The sequence below is a fragment of the Pimephales promelas genome, chromosome 12 (assembly GCF_988280905.1).
Source record: "Pimephales promelas chromosome 12, fPimPro1.hap1.1, whole genome shotgun sequence".
NCBI classification, from domain to species: Eukaryota; Metazoa; Chordata; class Actinopteri; order Cypriniformes; family Leuciscidae; genus Pimephales; species Pimephales promelas.
Genome location: NC_142780.1, coordinates 13457474 through 13480558, shown reverse-complemented (window position 1 = coordinate 13480558; position 23085 = coordinate 13457474). Strand labels below are relative to the sequence as shown.

At 37.0% G+C, this 23085-nt stretch overlaps 1 long non-coding RNA gene across 1 annotated transcript; it reads right to left on the bottom strand.

Moving 5' to 3' along the window:
* Positions 1 to 703: 703 nt before the first annotated feature.
* LOC148976970 (uncharacterized) lies at positions 704 to 9298 on the bottom strand. Its single transcript, XR_016145855.1, has 4 exons — positions 9260 to 9298; positions 7413 to 7464; positions 2656 to 2740; positions 704 to 2315 (listed from the first exon to the last, which is right to left on the bottom strand). It is a non-coding gene; the product is annotated as an uncharacterized LOC148976970 (long non-coding RNA).
* Positions 9299 to 23085: the final 13787 nt, after the last annotated feature.

Below are 23085 nucleotides of genomic sequence, written 5' to 3'. Positions count from 1 at the left end.
CCAAAGAACTTATTTTGTGACTCCTTTGAAATAAAATATTTATGTCAAGGAGGCTCAGGCTTTCACAACTAAGCCCTTTTAAAAAAAGAAGTATGCTTAATTGTATTGATTCAATTTTTTAAAAGAATATTTTGGCACACTTTATTTTATAGTGTCCACTTTTTACACTATAGTATTAATTATAGTAAATTATGCAAAATTACACTGTAAAAAAATCATTTTTTTACTTTAACTCATCAAAATAAGTTTTACAAGATTCAACTTATTTAATTAAGTCAAACCTAACCCTTTATGTTGTTAATATTACTCAGGACCTAAATGTATAATTACACTGTAATAAGAATACCTTAAAAAAAGGTTTTAAGTAATCTGAATATTAAAAAAAACAAACTCTACTTGCAAATAATACAGTATTAACATTAAATAAAAGGCCAATTAAGTGTACACTTTCAAGACAGTTTCTCAACACACTTAAAGAACTTAGATTTTAACAATCTTTTTTCAAGGTTTAAATAAGTGCACTTGATATTTTGTGTAAATACTAAAGCACATGTTGTGAATTGATTATAATTTTATCTGTAATGTTGCATTTAAAGTCAAACATCATCATTACAAATGTGTCTAATTACGAATATATTTAAATGCATAAGATTCAAGTTTCTATAAAAATAACTAATTAATGTATATTTTAGTTTACTCATTTTCAGTCCATTTGGCAATACACTTTAACCACATTTCAAAGATAATAAAAATAAGTATGAAATTGCATATAAAGTGTCAAAAAAGCACTTGAAATTTAAGCTAATTGCACTGAATGTAAATTTAAACTAACATATATCAAAATAGTTTCCTTTAATTTCCTTCCATTTAACATGCAAAGTGTATTCTTTTAAAGTGTATTATGTCCATAATAAATACTTGCTTTTTAAAGTATTTCCTAAAGATTTTCTTTTTGACTGAAAAATTAGTGTGTTTTTATATTTCTTTATTATAAGCACCTAATTCATATTGTAACATATGTCAAGTCATTCAAAGGGACTAACTAGATAAAAGTGTCTGTATTTTCATGTACAAGGCAGGTGTAAGCTAAGCAGCCATGCTAAAATATGAATGACGCGGGTCTGAGATATGCCGGGCTGTGAAATGAAGACGTCTAAGGAATAAAAGCCAGAAGGAAACAGAACATAACACTTAGAGCGCGAGTGTGTGTGTGTATGTATCCGGTTTACGGTAGCATATGTACATACATAGTCGTCTCTCTCTGCGGGAGTAAGCCTGCACTTGCATATATGCGTGCATGTGTGTGTGTGTGTGTGTGTGTTTGTGTTTCAGCTTCAGGCAGAGAGATGATTGGCTCCCCCCTGAGGGCCTCTCTCTCCCTGCAGCATGTGGAAACCATGGCGCGTTGCCAGGATACAAGCCCCCAGTCTGTACTGACAAGTAGACATGAAGAGCAAAGATTAATTATTTACAAGCACACCCCTGTACGCTGTGACGACTTGCCACGTTTCCTGCACTAAATGTCACTATCTATGAAGCCATAACCCTTATTACTTATTTTATTTGGGTATTAATTCTGACCTCCAAACATCGGCTTTGAAATCGAGCGGCGGAAACGCATGCGGCCGAACAGTTTTACATTTAATTCCTTCACAGAGAGCGAAATATATTATCTGCGGCCGTTACTTCTAAGATATGGCTACTAATGATTTTTATAACAATAGTTATCAGTTCTGTATCCTATTGTTCTTTAACCGTACCAGTCCACTCAATGATATTCAGAGTTCATATATAATTCATGGCTTTTCTTCTCTCCTAAGAAAAAGATGTCCCTTCAGATCCATATTTACCAAGCACATTAAAAAGTTTAATGCTATTTGATGTCCCTTTTCCTGCACGCCAGCTGTCTAGTGAGCCATTAAAAAGGCTTTTGTAGTACAGATAATGGTCAAACACACACACACGCGTGGTGCCGGCCAGGACGTCTCGGCAGGTTCCGTGTTCCGTTCAGCCTGTGATGATTCTGGGAAGTGATGGCATCCGTGCCTCGTTGTGGGCCTTCCCTTTGTTATACTCTTCCTCGAAGCCCTTACGCGCACAGCGGTGAAGCGCTTTATTTGCATTGGCTCTCATACATATTCATGCGAGCGGGGTCAGCTCACGTGGAGGGGAGAGATTTAATTGGGCTTTGGACGGAGAGGTTCCTGAGTGACAGGTGGAGGAGGAGGTGGAGTCCCGCTGCTTGCGGCATTACTGACCCTGGGCTGCTTTTCCTTTGTTTGACTCTTTCTGTGTAGAATTAGAAAGCCTTTCATCTAAGATAATATGAGAAATAATGGAATATCAATTTGCAGCACGTGTGGGACTGCTGACAGATGCGCAAATTCGCCATGGGTTTATGCACAGGAGATATGCAAATACTGTATAGAGCAAAAAAAAATAGGCCTAATAGATCGATAAGTATGCAAAGAAGAAATAAAAAGAAGAAAATTGATCTTATTTTATTATTTGTATTATTAATATTGTATGTTGTCGGTCACGATTTGGTGTGGCTTAACAACATGCACGGCACAAAGAGATTCAAGGAAGTAGTATTAAATGAACTCAAACCACACTTAAAGGCCACTGACCAGTGTTTTCACATTTACAGGTTACCTGGCATACGTAAAGGTCGATCATTCTTCAAAGAAGGGACGGCATGTTTGGAAAGAAGACAAAAGAATTACAGGAATACTGGATTCTGAAACAACAAAGAAATGCCACAATTTATCAAGACCTCAAAGCAGATTTGAGGAAGAATCACCCAGAAACACCTCCGCTCCCAAGTATAAGGGGCTTTCCTTGACATTAATGCTTGGATAACATGCCTACATTTCGATTAAAAATAATGACTAGTGCAGTGGCTGATATATACGTAAACTCACCAAACTGTAACGATGCAGCAGAAGAGGAAGAAGCAGAATCCAAGTGCAAGCACAGATTTTAAATATACAAAAAGGTAATCCAGGGAAAACTCAAACCGGAACACAGAGACAGCAAACACTACAACATTAAGAACTCACAAGGACTACACTAAAACACAGGGCTTAAATACAGAAGAACAGGTGAGTGAATCAAGACACAGTTGGGAAAATTAACCACACAGGTGGAAAACATGAACTTAAACGAGGAGTGGGAAAACTGGAACAGGACTCAACCAAATACACAATAATGGGGGAACACAAGACAGACAGGAACAAGACATGAACCCACACCGTGACATAGCCCCTCCCCTATGGGCAGCTCCCAACGCCCATTAAAAAAAAAGTTCAGGAGGGTGGTGAAGCGGAGGCGGAGTCTTGGGGGAGGGACGGAGGGCCAGGTCCGCGCAGCGAACGGGACCAGGGTCTTGCAATGGCAGGCATGGGGCATGGAAAGTGGGCGGACCTGGGCCATGGAACGTGGGCGGAGCAAGCCATGTGGGAGGCCAAGGCGGAGCAGGCCACGTTGGCGACCAGGGCGAGAGAAGATCCCTCGGGCGACCAGGGCGAGAGAAGATCCCTCAAGCGGCCAGGGCAGAGAAGACCCCTCGGGCAGCCAGGGTGGTGACAGTCCATCGGGTGGCCAGGGCAAAGACGACCCCTCGGGCGGCCAGGTCGAAGCAGGCAGTCCATCGGCCAACACACACACCGGCTTGGGAACAGACAACACACACACTGGCTTGGGCACAGATAACACACACAATGGGTCGAGAACAGACAACACGTACACTGGCTCGGGAACGGACACACACACTGGCTCGGGAACAGACACACACACTGGCTTAGGAACGGACACACACAGGCTCGGGAACAGGAACAGACTCTGGCTCGGGAACAGACTCTGGATTGGCCATCTTGTCTGTAGACACTGGCTCGGAGGAAGTAACGTAAATAGACTCTGGATCGACCATCTTGTCCGTAGACACGGGCTCTGAAGAAGTGACGTGAAGCGTCTCTGGCTCAGCAGAAGTGACGTGAAGCGTCTCTGGCTCAGCAGAAGTGACGTGAACAGTCTCTGGATCGGCAGACGTGACGTCAGCAGTCTCTGCATGTCGTAAGCAGTCTCTGGATCCCCTCTATTTAACCTTGTGACATCCTGCAAACTGTCTCTATAGAAGCTTCTTGTGAGACTCTGAGTGACAGTGTGCTCTGGCGGTCATCCAGAACTCATAGAACCATAGTCACATTTGTAACTTTCATTCTATTTCGTTATTAATGACTGTCAGAGGTAGTGCTTCCCACTGGATGACGCATAACAACAAGGTCACAAGGAGGCTACTCCTAACCTTAAGCTGAAGTTAAGGGTCCCAGGAGTACTGCCGCTTCCATAGCACCAGGGGCTACCACATTAACCATGTAGTATCTGAAAAAAAGGTATCAGTGGATAACCAATTAGCCACTGCACAAATGTCCAATAGAGGTACACCTTTTAATGCTGCCCAAGATGTTGAGATACTTGAATGGCATATTATGCCAGCTGGCAATGTCAGGTTGTTTTCCTTATATGCCTGGACATCTCTGCTTTGACAGAGGCTGCCCTTTTCTTGGCCCACCGTAGCAGAGAAAGAGTTGGTCTGACTGTCTTTCTCTGTGGCACTCAGATAGCCCTGAAGGGCTCGCACTGGGCATAATTGTTCCGTTAGATTGCCCTCTTGTGAGGCAGACACAGAACGATTAAGTGCTACCAACTCAATTGGTTGATTCCTAAATTATGTTGAGAGCTTTTTGGGTAGGAATGAGGGGTTAGGCCACAATGTCACCGTTGTTCCATCCGCAATCCCAATGCATACAGGATGTATTGGTTGACAATACATGGAGCTCACCAACACGTTTAGCTGACTTTATTTCCAAAAGGAATGCCGTCTTTACTGAAAGCCACTTGAGGTCACAATGCTCTATTGGCTCAAATGGGTGTTGTATAAGTGTTCTTAAAACCAGACTGAGGTCCCATGCGGATACGCTAACAGTTGGAGCAGGGTGCAATTGCTGAGCACCTTTCAGAAAGCAGGTGATTAGAATATGTGTCCCTAGTGATTGATCATTTATTTTTACATGTTGGGCAGAAATTCCAGCCACATATACCTTTAGAGTCGATGGAACCCTGTTATTGTCTAGCAGAGACTGCAGAAAACATAACACCATTGGCACAGGGGAGTGGTCTGGGACCAAACTTCTTGGTGTACACCAATCAGTGAAAAGCTTCCACCTGTAAGAATAGATAATCCTTTGTGGAAGGTGCCCTAGAATTCAAGTGGGCACCTTCCGTCCTCAGTGTTTCGTCGACTAGCCCACAAGAGGGCTCGACAGTGACTCTGGTGTTCCAGAGTCACCCCCTCCTTCTCCCACTCAATTCAGCCCAGCTTACTGACCTCTACATCCCTCCTGCTGCTGAGACCTAACCACAATCTCTCCGCAACCCAACCATACTTGCCAACCCGTTTGACTAAGGCTGTCGAGCCCGACTGTCATGGGATCAACTAGTTCTTGCTGAAATTCACCGTGAGACCCAAATGAATGACATGGGCAATCAGCAGATTGGTGTGTTCTGTTGCCTGCCCTTGAGATGGAGCACAGAGGAGCCAGTCATCCAAATAAGGACGCACCTATACCCCCTGGCTTTTATTGGGGACAACGCTGCCACTATGCACCTGGTGAACACCCGAGGGGATAGGGACAGCCCAAATGAACGCCCTTGCCCCTTGGAGCAAGAATTAATTGTTGTCCTCGTGATATACTCGTGTCCTCCTGTGATATATTGAAAGAGGCGATAAATGGATCCTCTTTCGGCATCTGACCCAGGCTATAAGAGTCTAGTTTGTGCATTGCTGCCAAGGCCCTGTTTGCTGTATAATTATGAGTAAGTGATTTGGGATTAGCCCAGCACCTCTGTAGTTCTCAAATATAATCTTTGGATGGGGGAATGGCAGATGGTTTTGCCATTCCTCTGAAGGGAGGGAGCTGCCACTGTAGGGGCAGTGTCCTGGCTTAAGTGTGCCAACGCAATCTGGAGGGCTTGTCTCACCACATCTTGATCTGATTCTACTTCTTCAGCCGAACCCTGTGCCGTATTCTGAGAGTCATCATGAGAGAACTGAGAGTGGCTTACTGATAATAATTCTTCATTAGTTGCAGATTTAGAATTAAAGACTTAATCTGGGCAAACTCTGAGGTCAGCACCTCCACTCTATTGGCTAAAGAATCCTCTCTATGTCTCTTACTGGTGGAGACACTCACTGTTTTCCACTTAGTCGACACTTTTCCCTGCTGAGGCGCCTCTTAGGTCAAGAGTGCCTCTACTGCAGCTAGTCTGGAAGATCTCCACTCCCACAACATGGAGATACAATTCATACGCATCCTCAGTGAGGACCTGCTTCAAATCCGAAGCAGGATGGACAGCAGTCATGTCCATAGTCCTGCTGTAAATTGGCCCTGCACACAGTGCACGTCAGCCTATAGGCCTGTTCACACCTGGACGAATTTCATGCGCGTTATTCACCGTCGTTTAACGCCTCGTGACTAAACAAAGGCCGCCAATGTGAGTGTTCACACCGAAGCATAAAACGCCACGCGTAAAAGCATCTTTTTTTTTTTTTAAAAACGCCTTGGGTTCGTTTTTTTAGTTTGACGCACCGCATCAAAAACTATCCGACCAATGAGATTGGCGCTTTTGCTCACGTGTTTGTAGCTTCTGAAGTTACAGTAAAACACAGCTTGGGGGCGCTCAAAAACAAAATGGTCTTGCCGAGAACACATATGCAATGAAGAAGAAGATAGAAGATATGCGCGAAGAAGATATTCGCGTCGCTGTCTACACTACACAGCAAGGAAGATGCAAGGCAAGATGAATGTAGAGCTGTTGTTCTCGTTGGTGCTAGATAGAACATAAAGAACTATATGACAAACGTGACAGGGACTACAAGGGACTGACAAACATCTAATGTCAAGGAATTGAATTTGCATGTTCACTCGGCTCATCGTCAGCGAAAATCGCTTGGGTGTGAACACAAAAAACGCGTTGAAAAACGCTGACGAATAACGCGCGCTGATATTCGTCCCGGTGTGTACGGGCCTCAAGCTGTTCCATACTGCCTCAGCACAGCAGTGCTTTATTGAAGGCCAAGCGAGAACACTCTGGTTGCCACAAAAATTCTATAACAGTAAGGTACCAAATTATTATTATTATTTTTTTTACACAGCCAAATTAGTGGTAGTAATACTTATCCCACGGTTGATATAAGTACCAGGTAGCAGTACAGAAAGAAAACACTCGTATAAAATGCAACTGCTTGAAATATACCAATCTAATATAAGAAAAACAAACAAAAACAATGAAACTGTCATGTACATAGCTACATGTGAAAGGCTATATAATCTATAAAGATACTTACTTACCTAATTTGAATTCTCAATATGAATACAACCAACAGCAGTGAACGCCGTCAGTCTGTAACGAAAAATAATTGCCGTTCCTGGAGCACACAAACTCTTACTGTCTGCGATAATTAATCACTATATGGCTTTTCTTTGGAGCGAAACTACTCTGAGATGCCACTATACACGTTTCATCAAAGAAACAATATCTGGTGCTTATGAAAGCAACTTATCGCATTCTGCCAGCGACCGGAATAAACAGCCATGGTATTCCAACAAAGTAAGTTTGTCTTCGGTTCGCCACAGCCTCTGGAGGACGCGCAACAAAAAATGATTGTTACGAGGCTGTGAAAGATGGAATCCAAGGATTCCGAATGAACGTTTTTCTCTTTGGCCTGTAATCTTTGCACGTTTGCGAGAAGATTACAGGGACAGTTTGCAGGATGTCAGGTTGAGTCTAATAACAGCAAAGTCATCACATGACCAGGTACGTCACAGGGTTAAATAGAGGGGGTATTTAACCCTGTGACGTACCTGGTCATGTGATGACTTTGCTGTTATTAGACTCGACCTGTGCATGAGCAAGAGAGATATTCAGTGGGAAGCACTGTCTCTGGCGGTCAGTAAGAATTAAATAGAACTAAAAATAACCCTGACAATAACACAAAAGGAGAAGTTTAGTAAAATGTCTGAGCTGCTCTTTTCTATACAATTAAAGTCAGTCAAATTCTACAACAATGCTGGCATTGTTAACTAAAAATAAAAGTATATAAAACTACTTGAAATAAAGCTGAAATAAAATGTAAGTATTAGATTTAAAAAAAATATGTAAACATAAAAATATTAACAAATACTAGAACAATAAATAATACAATAAAATGCTTATAAAGAACAAAAAACAACAATAAAGCAACATAAAAATGGTTTATGAATTTTTTTGAACTTAAAAAATTCATAAACATAAAAAACAATAAAAAAAACATTAAATTGTTTATGAACATTCCAACTCTCCTCAAATCTAAACTAAAATAAAGTCATTATTATTGATGACAAGATTCTGAAAATCTTGTTTGACAACTGTGGAACCCATTCTTCATGCTCATTGGAAAACAGTCAAACATATCCTTCAATCACATTTAAAAGACATGAGAGTGAAACAATGATGACAGCATTGTCATTTTTGAACGAACTATTCCTTTAAAGTCTACTGACAACAGTTCTTCTTTTTCTGTTAGAAAACAGTCTTATCACTATGACATTTCAAAGGCTCATCCATCTCAATATCTTATATGATCACACATACGAGACAAACAGCGTCTGTGGAGTGAGATACAATGCTGACACTACTGACCTTTCAGAATGTGTATGCGTGCATGTGTGTGTCTATATAAGCATGTGTACAGTTAAGTAGGCCAAATGCAGAAGAGATGGTCTACATTTTGACTTCAGGGATATTGGAAGCATGCAGTGTTGCTCTGGTGTGTAATTTGTTAACAAAAAAGACGGACATCTCCTCTTCTGATTACTGGCCTCTTGTATTCTGTCAGCCCCCCTATTCCCAGCAGAGATGTAATTGCACTGTTCTTGGTGAAGGACATGTGGCAGCGAGAGAAATGCGCTGTTTATCAGGCCCTAGATTGTTCTGAATAATTGAAATTCATGTTGTGAGTCTAGTTTCAATAACATTGCAGGGCTGCAATTTGCAGTTTCAGTGGTTAGTCCTGAGCACTTATTTGTGAAATAACAATCACCAGTACTACCCACAATTAGAATGATTGTGTTCATAATTACTGACATTTCTGATTGAGCAAATTGGTGCTAAAATAAAATTTCACAAACTGAGATACAGGGTTAAAAAATAAACTTACAATTCGGTTGCTCTCATGTCGTTCCAAAGCCTTTTTTTTTTTTTCCTGCTGAACACAAAAGAAGACATTTTAATCAATGTTTGGTAATACTTTACAATAAGGTCCCATCAATTAATATTACCAATACATGTGAAAGTTTATCTAAAAATTCAACTGTTCATTGTTAGTTCATGTTGTCCATTAAAACTTTTGATTTAAATAATGTTTTAGTAAATATTGAAATTCAGTAACTCACTGATAAATGTTTTTTAAATAGTTTTCATTGTTAGTTCACGGTAAATGATTTAGTTAACTAACAAATGGAGCCTTGTTAATGTGTTTCAACTGTTTTTGTCCATTAAATGCAAATTGATGAGTTGCAAAAAAGCCTCTTTTTTAATTTTCAAAATCTTCTTTTGTGTTGCACAAATGAAAGAAATGCACACAGGTTTGGAATTACATAAAGGAGTATATAAGGGCAGAATTTTATTGTAACATTCAAAACATCCACTGTGAGTGATTTTAATCACATTTGAATTTTTCTCCACCTTAAAGCACTCTCTTCCTTAATTGTCTGACGTCCACTAGTGAAAAATCACAAATCTTTTCTCAACCTGTCATACATTTCCTGTCTATAGTTTGCAGTATTATGATACAGACTCAAGGCAATTTCATCCGCCCACTTCCATTCAGGCTCACGCAATTAGCAGCCAACTCTGATGAAAGAAAAATCTTTAAGGAGCGATTATAGCGATGGAATTTTATATTGGTTTTTAAAATCCAATTAACTTTTGAAAGCGTGTGACTTTTCGACAAATGATGTCTCGCCACAGTATTGTTGAAAAACACTGTGCGCAGTGATAATTGGCAGCTGTACAAAAAGCCTCTGACAGCTTCAGAAACGTCTCTGTGAGCAATCAAGTGCCTTGCAGAGAGAAACCTGAGCTTGCAATCTATAGCCTTTTTGTGTCACTCGGAACGTCTCTTCGTTTGGGCACTCAAGAGATGCAGTGCATTATGTTGTAGGCCAGGGAAGTTTTCATAATTACCTATCACAATGCACGTTATATTTGACTAGTTTAAGTTAAACTTGAAATAGTTTCAAACAACCTAATATTTTAATGTAAGTATTGTAGTCCCTTGTGAAAAAAGAACTGTGCTTATTTTATTAGTTATAGTTTAGTGTACTGTACTTTAAAAATATTTTCTGATATATATATTTGTATATTTATGCATATGATAAAATTAATAAGTTAAAAGGTCATTTATGAGTTCACTTTCATGATTATGCTTCTTAAAGTAAATTGCAATTTGTAATAATAATTGTGTTTTAAGGAAGTGCACGTATTTTGATGAGCGTATATGTAAAATATTGATTATATTTTTAACTGTACACTGTAAAAATAAATGACCTCTTCGTTATGACAACATGTTTTTACATTGCTTTAACTCATCAAATAAGTTACTTTTTTATTAGTTTACCACAATACAACATTTTTTTGTTAACTCAGTTTAATGTAATTTAAGTTTAAATGACTTAAACATCCAAGTTGATTGTACTTAATTTTTGTGCAGAAAAAATTCCTGGATATTTAAAGGTAATGTTTTAAATGTCCTAAATTGCAACTTCACCATTACAAATAATTGCAAGTATATTTAAATACATAGTTTCAATAGAAATGACATTAAAGTATATTTTAGTTGAAATGCTTGTCAGTAGTCTACATTCAGCAGTATTTAACCATTTCACAAACAACAGAAGTAATTATCAAATTACAAATAAAGATGTACTTTAAGTAGGTAAAAATTGCGTTGAATATAAATTTAAACTATAATTCATTTTCATTTAATTGTAAATAACATTCCACAAAGTTCAGGTTGCATCAAAAGATTTTTTTCAAGTGTATTATTTCTGTGATTTTTATTGCTGAAGTGTTTTTTTTCCATAAGGGGAAACCAAATAAGGTTAAATTTGTTAGCATTTTTTTAATCATAACGCAAGTACAGCAGAACATTTATTAAGTGTTAATTTATAAATGTAGGCTACTATTGTTCTTTGTTTATTTATATTCATTCATAATACATTATCTAATAATTTGTACAACTTACAAATATGGAAATTAATCGTAAGAATGAACCTTATTGTAAAGTGTCGTTCCTGTAGCTGTAGTGATGGAACTATACTGTAGTTCCATCAGCTACAGGAATGACACTTTACAAGGCATCTGTCAACTTCATGAAATGAAAAAGTCGGTGTACAACTGTATAATTATTCTTAAATGAACAATTCTCAGAAAGACAGTTTAAATGGCAAAGCTTAAGTGAATCATCTCTGCGCATTGTTCAAATGTCCCATCATGATTGTTAAATTTGAATGAGGTACCGTTTAGATTCTCTGAAATGCATTAGTCATGAATGCCAGTTTCTGCACAAAAGACAAAAGATTATATCTCTTATTACGTGTGACCTAGTTAGAAGGTGTCATGAAGGATGTGATTCAGAAATAAAAATATGTATTCCCTCCATCTGCTTGACATCAATTTCAGCACAATTAATTCTGCAACAACACTTAATAGAGGTTCGTCAAATGTAACAAGCTGAAAAAGAAGACAGAGAGAGAAGTCGGGTGACCTTGATAAATAACACAAAGTTTTGCTGAAAGAACGGTGAGGAGATGAAAGCTGTAATCTTTTATTTGTTTGCCTCTTCTCTTCGTTAGCCTCTTTCATCAAGGCATTACAAAGGAAGTCAGTAAAGAAAAACAACACATCAATAAAAAATATCAGTCGTAAAAAACAGTTAATTACTACAGCCTTGTAGTTGTACTCTCTGGAGTTGTGCTGTCAGATTTAAGCAAGTTCACCCCAAGACATGAGTGCTAACATCACGAATAAAAATTTAATTTCTCCTGAAAACAAGCGTAAAAGTTTTATAAATAAACTATTTTATATAAGCTGCAAGAAACACGATTCAAAATTCAATGCAATAACTCATTTACGTAAGTTTAAAGTAATATAAGTTGAAATGACTTAAACATCCATGTTGATACTTAAATTTATAAGCCAGCAACTTCTTATATATATACTCATTTAAGTATTAGACTATTAAAATCATATATATTTTGTAAATATTTATTTTTTTAGAAAGTTTGCCATTTGCTTTCTTGATAAAAATGAAAAGAAATACTGTGTGATTGCAATTATACATATTATACAATATTAAAAAAAAAACGTTTTCATGATTTGTAAATCACAACATTTTTTTCTTTTGTCAAATCAACTTAGATAATTTATGTAGTTCAGATAGCATAATATTTAGAGTTTCTGATGATTAAATCAATCTCCTTCATTCTGTTAACTCAATTTTTCCATTTCAATGCACTTAAAATTAAGGCAACACTTCATTTTTTAAGTTAAACCAACAATATTTTTTTACAGTGTAGTAACACATTGTGTAATAAACATCTAATTCACGTATTATTACAATGTAACGAGTTGCTATTCAGTCTGATCTAAAGCGTTTCTCTCTGAATGAAGAAAATGGGCTTTTTGGCTCACCGCAGTGATGTGAGCACTGAATCAATGTCCCGAACCACCGCCATAATAGGAGGGAAGCAGGCGTGTGTGTGTGTGTTGGGAACGGGGCAGGAACAGAAGCCAGCACAGGACTGCATTAGCATACTCCCAAACAGGCTGTTAGCTGAAGAGGGTTTTAATTAGCTATTTTCCCCCTAGCAAATGAGGAAATTATCGACCGAGCAAAACAAGCCAGAGACAACTGGCCCGCCACCAATAAACACATGGGCTGGTACACACGCGCACATGCACTTAACATGCACGACGAGCCTGTGTGGCAGGCCTGCACATGCACACTAATGCCACAAACACGCACACAATCATAATAAATGGCTCAGATGATGAGTGAAAAAGCTATCATTACAGTTTTTTTGTTTTTTTTTTTCATTCTCTCTCTTATTCCCTCTATAAACTTTATATTAAATTGTGGCACTAATGCTCTCTTCAAGTGTTTAATGGATACTTTAGGAGCACAGATCTCCCCATAAACATAAACAGGCACAACAATGTGTTTATTTACTAACACAGCCCCTCTTTGTGGCGAGACTTATCAAAGGCTTACTTTGGTTATAATTGCATCCTCGTCATGCTTGCTTACTTCAGTGGTGGCATTAATATTTAAATGAAAAGACCCACGCTTGCCCTACGGTCTACTGAGGAAGTGAAATCTCTTCTTCTCTTTACTCTCGAGACTGGAAGCCTTTCACAGCTCTTGCATCTCGACTGGTGAGCTTTAGCGTTAATTTGCCTGCCGACTAGTTGCTTTTTACTTTCACTGTAATGTTTATTAAGTATAATATAAATCATATTTCTTGTAAATTTTAATTATTACAATTAAATTACAACTATACTGTGACTTCAGGTGCTAGAATTGACTCTGCATTACAGTAATATCTTGTATATTTACTGCAGGTGCTACTATATTTAAAAAGTTCACTTTGTAGTACTTTAAAGTACATCATTTCATTATGTTTCAATAATCGTTTGTCATGTTTTAAAGAAGTACGCTTCTTTTGATGTGTTGACTGACTACTAAAGCACATTATATAAAAAGAATTAATAGCATGTTATGTGATATTACATTAAATACTAAATTGTAACTTAATTTATTTAAATGTATGTCAAGATGCAAGTAAATGAATTAAAAATATGAAGTATTTTTATTTAAAGAAATATGAAGGAGGTTTATGCATGTTTGTGACAACTGTCATTAAGTGTCATTCGCTCAGTTATGACATTTTTAATGCAAATATGACGTTGTTCGAGATGTCTTTGTTATGACACCTTGACATAAACCAATACATCGTAACCTGTCAATGCAGTGTCACAACTTGACATTACAAAGACAACACAACCTGTCATAAACATGACATACTGTAGCTTCATTGGTTAACATTAAATTAAACTGTCAGGTGGTTGGTTTGGACTTTTGACTAACTTTTTAATGACAAATTCAATTAGTAGCATCACTGTAGTTGAGGTCACGAAAAATATTCAAAACACAGGTATAATGGCCTCATGACAGCCAATGTCAAAGCCAACCATGACAGTTTAACTTAAGTTTATGTCGTTGTCATGACAAAGACACCGACAGGTTATGATGTATTGGTTTATATCAAGGTGTCATAACAAAGACATCTTAAACAATGTCATATTTGCATTCAAAATGTCATTATTGGGCGAAAGACACTTATCGTCGAAATGCTCCTGCTTGTCTATGAGACGGCCTTTATAATTTAGTATTGAGATGTTGTTCATTTAGTCTCTAATCTCTTAAAATATCCAAATGATCCACGTGAAACTGCGGTCTGCCAACCTTTTACTATTAGTTTTACTGATTAATATGCGCAAGGGAGACCCGCTCGCCCGTGTTGTTTAAAGACATGAGTGCGCACGGCCGCGGAGGTATTTTTCTGGAGGTATACTGCCGCCATCTGGTATGGAATATGGTGTATTATTTGATTTTTTTTCCCAGAGGGCACCTTTAATGACAGTGGTCATAAACATGCATAAACCTTACTTCATATTCAAGACACATATGTCATGGTTATGAAGGTGTCATTTCAGTCTTATGCACACCCCTTCAAGTAAAGTGTTACCAAGTAGTCTTTTTAAAAGTATGCTAAAGTATACTTCTTTTTCACAAGGGATTATTAGCTATTAGACCTTGGAGAAAATGAATGAAAAGTAAATAACAGCCAATATAAACACTGATCACCATAATGGTGACTTCAAATGAACACAAAAATAATCACACAACACAGCATTTTTGGTTATTAAATACCAGTAATTTGTCTAACCTGCATTGATTTTGCTGTACTTTTCAGAATACTTTTTTATATAAGAAATTAGTAAATGTCAGTGGGTTATAAAAACAAGAAACATAAAAATAGGCCAAAACAACAGCGACCGATACAACTTTTTGACTAAAATTTTCCTAATTATAGACAGATAGCAGGGCTGTTATTCTGCCACTTGCACGTTTCAGAAGACCCAGAAATATCCAAAAGAAAAACATGCCACTTCATTCCAATGAGACCTCGTCATGTTTAATATTTCACAACCTTTCTTTTCCCCTCCACCGATCCTGAAAATCTTTGTCTTGTTTCTGTCTTCCTGTGTCTTTAGGGAGGCCTTTTCTGGCATGGTTTCAAGGAGGATGAGAGGAGAAAGGAAGACAGAGCGAGATGCAAGAGTTCCACCAGTAATTGGAGACTGGGCTGGAACTGCGATGCAAGCAAGGCCTTCACTCCTCCGTGTCTCCCATCAGCACTGACCTACAAACGGCCTGCCTTTCCCTCCCTGGACGCCAGCCAGAGTTCACCTGCATCACTTCATTCCCATCCCCCCTTACGCATCTGAGGGTCTGCGACTTATCACAGGGGGTTTAGGAAAGGCAAAGGAGTGCAGTGGCGGCCATAGAACCAAAGAATCCACGGAAAGGTGAGGGAGTAAAAAGAGAGATAAGTATTGAAGAGAAAAGGTTAGAGGGTTTTCAACAATGAAACTCACTGGCTTTTATTTGTTTGAACAAAAATATAATTTTGTCATAATTTGCTAACCCGGACCTTCTCTGTCCCACTTTATATTAAATAGCTTTACGTACTATGTACTTACATTGAACAATAAGTACAATGTATTATTGTGTTCCTGTTGTATTGTAAAACACTTTTGCTGCTATTGAGGTGTGATACGGGTAGGGTTAGGGACAGGTGTGGTGGTATGGGTCGGTTTAAGGGTAGGTTAAGTTATGAGGGGAGGGTCAACTGTGTAATTACAAATGTAATTACATTAAGTAATTATAGCTGTAATTACATGCTCGTATTTTTAAAATATAAGTACAATATAAAAACATGTATGTACACAATAAGTCCATTGTATCAAGTTATTAATTTCAATGCAAGTATATAGTACTTAAAGCCACTTAATATAAAGTGGGACCATTCTGTTAAGCAAAAAAGGCAGAATATCTGTGTAGCTCTTCCCAATCAATGAAAGTGCAAACTTCAAAAAGCACCATAAAAGGATCATAAATTACTTCTTAAAATATGGTCATGTGACACAAGAACTAATGGTGTTTAGAATCAATTAATTATTTGATTCAATATGCAATATTATGGATTTGCCTGCACTGACGGATGAGAAATGAACTGAGCTGGATGATGACATCATTGATTTAACCAGAGCTGCTTTATGGATAAATTGAACTCATTCCATAACTGATTGACTTGACATTGAACTGCATCAACTCTGAACTGATTTCATCTATATAATGACTGTGTAATATTGTGCGGTATTTGCAGTTTACCAGCTGGTTTACAGCAGAATCGAATTCTGTTTGCATCACTAAATTGTTATTTTCCTGTTTATCACTGTAAAACAATCTGAAACAATCTGTAATGCATTAAGTGCTATATAAATAAAGGTGGCTTGACTTGATCCAATATAAATGAGAAGATTTTCAATGAATACCAGTCTTTGTTCTAATATTCTTTTACTTTTGAGATTTTGTTCTTTTTTTCTGAGCCTTGCAGTAAAATTCAATGCCTTTGACATTTTGCTTAATATCACATTTTGTTTCCCAGAAGAATATAAATAAAGCTCAGTAAATATTGACAAATTTATCATCTTGGGTGGAAATTTTTGAGACAAATTAAACACAATGAGTTTTACTAAACATTTACCTTTTCTCTTTTAGATATAATAGTTAATAGATTGTGGCAGAATTGTATTATTGAGTGAACTCTTCCCTTTAAAGCCGCAGTCACAGACTTCAAGCATGCAAAATTTATTCGGATGCTGCAACGGTCATATGATGTCGCACTCTGCTGCATTTTTAAATAAATACATACAACACACATTTCTGTATATATATTTATATATATATATATATATATATATATATGAAGAGTTCAGATGCAAAAGCCTCTAAATGCCATTTGAAATTTTCTTCTTTAATGATTTTTATCAAACTTGTATATTGAAGTTCAGTAATTTTACTTAAATTACAATTAATAGGTAATTATCATTGCCATTTAAGTGAAATCACTGAACTTAAATATACAAGCTTGATAAAAATCATCATTCTAGAAGAAAATTTCAAATGGCACTTAAGAGGCTTTTGCATCTGAACTCTTCATATATATATATATATATATATATACAGTATATATATATATATATACAGTATATATATATATATATATATATATATATACAGTATATATATACAGTATATATATATATATATATATATATGAAGAGTTCAGATGCAAAAGCCTCTAAGTGCCATTTGAAATTTTCTTCTTTAATGATCATTTTTATCAAACTTGTATATTTAAGTTTAGTAATTTCACTTAAATGGCAATGATAATTACCTATTAATTGTTATTTAAGTGAAATTACTGAACTTAAATATACAAGTTTGACAAAAATCATCATTAAAGAAGAAAATTTCAAATGGCATTTAGAGGCTTTTGCATCTGAACTCTTCATATATATATATATATATATATATATATATATATATATATATATATATATATATAGATATATATAAACTCTTTAATGTAAAAATATACAGTCTACTCCTCTTTCAAATTACACATTTGCAGCTTTAAAGTTTGTTATTTTAAGACCAAGAGGTCAAAACGTGATATAAATCTTGTATTGCTTTGACTGAATTCACAGCTCAGAGTTCGAACTTTGAAACTCAAAGAAAAGTAATACATGATGTGAATGGAAGTCAATGGAATGAAAAGTGGAGTGTAAAAGAGTAAGGACTGACAAACATAACATAAAACAAAATAAATCTAACATGAGTCACCAAATTATATGTGTTGACTTCTAAATCACTTCAATAGCCTTGAAAGGCACTTATTTCAAAAGGAAAGTTTGAAGGTTTGGCAAAAGTAAGAACCCTTTTTTATAAAACTGATGTAACCGGTCTTGTGTAGCACCGAATCACTTGTGATCAAAAGCAAGGTCTTGTTGAACAGTCAGCTCTTGAATTCTTTGGATAATCAGACAGCAGAATTTATATGCGCCTCCTCCTCTGCTTTCTGTTTCAACACAGTTTTAATTAGCAGAGCCAGACAGGAGAGAGAAGGGCGGCAGTAGCTTCCATTAGAGAGGAAAAACGTGGAGAGATACAAAGAAAAAGGAAGGGATGGAGCGAAAGGAAAGAGAGAGAACTGCTGCTGTGCTTCCCCTGGTCAATTAGAGTTGCCAGAGAGAGAGAGAGATTGGGAACTGAATGCTGGTGAGGGAGAGGATGTGTATCGGCCCCATAACTATCTCCTGCATTTTAATTAGCTGAGTGAACAGTCCTCCACGGGATACTCCACATACCGACCCATCACCATGACAGCCACAGAACAGCGTTCCGGGTAGCCAGACACGCTAGGAATATTTAGCTAAGAAATTGAGTGCCAGGCTGAGTGTTTGACTCCATCTCAAGGCGATGTTTCCCTCCAGTTAATGACCTATAGGACTAAAAAGAGACCCAGACTGTTTGAAAAGTCTCCAAAACATCACTGCGCTGTGCCAAAGTGGAAGTCATTTAGCACCTAAATATAAAGACTCTTCCCTCTAATCACATTGTATGGTTGTACACCTTTTATTTTAAAATGGCTAACATTTTATTAAAAGTTGTATATTTATTAGAAAAACGCATACCATATACACTCAAAAACTGTTTTTGCCGTATAAATGCCGCGAGAAATGACATTTGGGCTATAGATACGAACTTTCATGAGATCTGGCTCCACTGGTAGGTTCGCACACTTATGTAAAAGACTAAAATTAGTACCAGATTGACAAGGGTTTTACATTGTAATAAAGGTAAGATTCAAATTTTGCTATAATTTGTATCATTACACTAGTAAGAGTAAAAAAAACACATTTAGAGAAAGAGATAAATACAACACTAAATTAATACAACAGTAAATTAATACAACACCTGGTTGCCACGGAAACACTGATGCACCTTGTGATCTCCATGGCTCTCCCAGTTGTCGTATTAATGGTTTTTACATGAAAACGGAGGTGACTGGTGCTTCTCACGGTGGAGATTATTATTAGTCTACGGAAAGTCAAAATGCCACCACACCTACGATTTGAATTAGTCAACATCTACGCTTGCCGTCGCCATGTTAACTGTTTGACGGCACGGGCAAATCAGTCTATGGCACACAGCGGAGCAAACTGAGCATTTTCAGTTCATTCCTATGGAAGTTGAGCTTGACTCACACAAGATCAAGATCCATGAATGAAGTGAAAACACTCGCTAGCTTCGCGCCAGTGTGTGCTCGCTGCTATTGTGCCTGTAAAGCGAGGTTCACAACTTCACAGTAGACTATACAGTAAACGCGCCCTGCTGTTTAAAACGTGTATTGTGATTCGTTTAACATTTCAAACGACTTGAACGTCACACATTTTTATCGATTTTCAACTGGTTGCGAGTGAATCGTTGCATCCCTAGAGCCTAAATTTCTAATGAATGCCTTATGAAACCATACGATAGCGAATTTGAAAGTGAAAGTAAAACAAGAGCTCCTTGATGCTCACAAATTAGGCTATATACATAGCCTGTTTCTCAATTTCAATGCTATCTCTGTACAGTTGTGTAGTCTAGTAGATGAGTGGCTCTGGTCGAGTAGTTGTGGCTCTGGTCTCTGTTTGCACTTGACGCATATTGAGAGAGTACTTTGATTATGGTTGCACTTGCACTTATTGTTTGCACTTAAAACTAAGACTTTTTTTCTATTTATTGTTGTTATTTATACTGTTTTTATTTCTATGTTAAATTTGTGGTAAGGAGTTCAGGTCACACACAGCCTTCAATAAGAAGTTTTGGAAGCTCATAATTCATGTACAGTCATTTGAATTTGTGGCAAAACATTTTACAGTTCTTGTATACAGTGGTCTTTCAATTCATATGATAATTCATACTCATAAATTAGAACTGAAATGACATTCATTACAGGATTATTAGTTAAAAAAAAAATCAAAATGCACCAGCAGACTATTTTTCCAGTCATGCATTTTGTCATTGAGGATTTCTATAAAATATTGAATCAAACAAACACTGATGCAAGGAAATATTGCAAAACTCAAACACAGACCAGACTTGACAGTTATGTTATGTTATATTATATTATAATTTATTCTGATGTTGGCAAAGCTGAATTTTCAGCATCATTACTCAGTCTTTAGTGTCACATGATCCTTCAGAAATCATTCTAATATGCTGATTTGCTGCTCAAGCAATGTTAAAAATTATCATAAATGTGGAAAACGGTTCATACATTTGGGCAAACTGAATTTTTACAAAGTTCAAAACAACAGCATTTATTTTAAAATAGAAATCTTTTATAAAATCATTATACTATAATAACTTTCCTTTCACTTTAGAGCAGTTTAATGCATACTTGCTAAATAAATAAAGTAATAATTTGTTAAATATTCACAAGGCGCAGCAACCAGTATAACTACCAATGCACTCAGTATAAATAGACAGTGCCTTAAATTACATTTAAAAAAGTACTATGTTCATTGATAAGGATGTGTATTTAGAAACTCAAACTAATCAGCCAAACTGAGCACAGTTACTGGCCAATGCAAGCTCAAAATGCCTAGAGATCAGTCTACCACTAGTATGTTCATTAGCTTTTCTCTCTGTTAAAAAAAAAATGCTCCATTTTCTTAACCTATTTACAAAAACAGTCCCAGTGGATCAGTGAAGCCAATTCCCTTTTGTACTTTTTCTTTTCTTCTCATAGCAGGTGTGTCAGGTGGTACCTGTCAGACAGCGTCCCACTGTTCTGCCCTGTCTTTCCCATTTCCGTGCTTTACAGCTTCCACATTAATCACTGCTCTGTCTTTTCTCTCACCCGTCGTCATTTGTTCACGTCCCTATCTCCTCCTTTGCCACAAATCACTGCTAATTGGGTTCTCCTGGTTTGTGCTCTAAGAGCAGAGCAGTGTATCTCCTCTCTGCAGAGACCTTCGTTTGAAGACTTCAAGCTGGAAATGGGTGCTAAAGGTAAAAATGTAGTTTTACGTTTTTACTGCGGTTTGCATGGACCATTCTAGTATTTCATCTTCTCACAAGGACTTTTTAATATTGAACTAGTTAACCCTGGGTCATTCTTAACCCCAGGTAAACAGAATCTTGGTTTATCTTGCTTCATGTTTCACTACCAGGGGTTAATAATTAAAAGAGTAGTTCACTTTTGAAAAAACTTTTGATGATAATTTACTCACCCCCATGTCATCCAAGATGTCCATGTCTTTCTTTCTTCAGTCAAAAAGAAATTAAAGTTTTTGATGAAAACATTCCAGCATTTTCAGTGGGAACCAAATGGTTCAAGGTCCAAAAGACGTTCAGACTTTCAGTACAAACTCCAAACTGTTCAAAGGGCTTTAAACGACTCCAGACAATGAATAAGGGTCTTATCAAGCGAAACGATCTCTCATTTAATAAATAAGTAACAAAGTTTAAGTTTTATAAGCTCAAATGACACACGTTTGTGACTCTCCTGTTCGAACTCGTTCATCAAACTAATCTTTTTCTGAGCCATTTGGTTCATTCAACGAACAAAACGAATGAATTGACTCGGAAAAAGATTCGTTCATTTTGATGAACGAGTTCGAACAGGAGAGTCACGCACCTGCCTCACAGAACAGAGCAATGCGAGCATTTGAGCTTATAAAACTTAAACTTTGTTATTTTTATTTTTTTTTAAATGACCGATCGTTTTGCTTGATAAGACCCTTATTCATTGAATCGTTTAAAGCCCTTTGAACAGTTTGCAGTTTGTACTTAAAGTGTCTTTTGGACCTTGAACCGTTTGGTTCCCACTGAAGTCCATAATATGGAGAAAAATACGGGAATGTTTTCATCAAAAACTTTAATTTCTTTTCGACTGAAGAAAGAAAGACATGGACATCTTGGATGACATGGAGGTGAGTAAATTATCAGCAAAAGTTTTTCAAAAGTGAACTACTCCTTTAATCCTGGGTATTCATAAGTTTCACATTCCTTAACCCTGGGCTAACACTCGTAATTGCATATTTGCGCTGTCAGTGTCCCTGATTGGACAAATGCAGCAAGCAACCTATTTGTATATTGTTATCCTTATACTATATATTGCTGACTGCCATCAAATTTTTGCTGAATGGAGTTTTTGGACTATACAGGTAATAATGAAACAGTCTCTTCACTCCGATTGACCGAAGCACTTGAATATGAGGCATTCGAATGGTTCTCTGTTGCTAAGCATCTGGGTGTAACATTCTAACACCTCATCATTTCACAATGTACAAGTTTGGCACAGTAAAAGCAGTGTTATTCCTGCTTCTAAATTACAAATGTGAATAGTTTCTTTACCCAGGGTTAAAAGCGGGAATTAGAATGGGGTTAAGTGAACTGTGAAAGGCCCTAAACAGATTCTTCTTTAATCCAATTATTACATTTTCGATCAACATTTGACATTGTTTGTCTCAAACGCTAAAACAACTGTTTATACAACATGCAAATTCCTGTGACTGTCCTAAGCACTTGATACAAAGCACGCAATTGTCTGTCTGTTGTTAAGCATCTAGTTGTAACATTCTAACACCACATTTTTTTGGCACTGCAATGCAGGGTTAAAGGAGTAGTTCACTTTAAAAAAAAAAAACTTTAGCTGATAATTTACTCACCCCCATGTCATCCAAGATGTCCATGTCTTTATTACTTCAGTCGAAAAGAAATTAAGGTTTTTGATG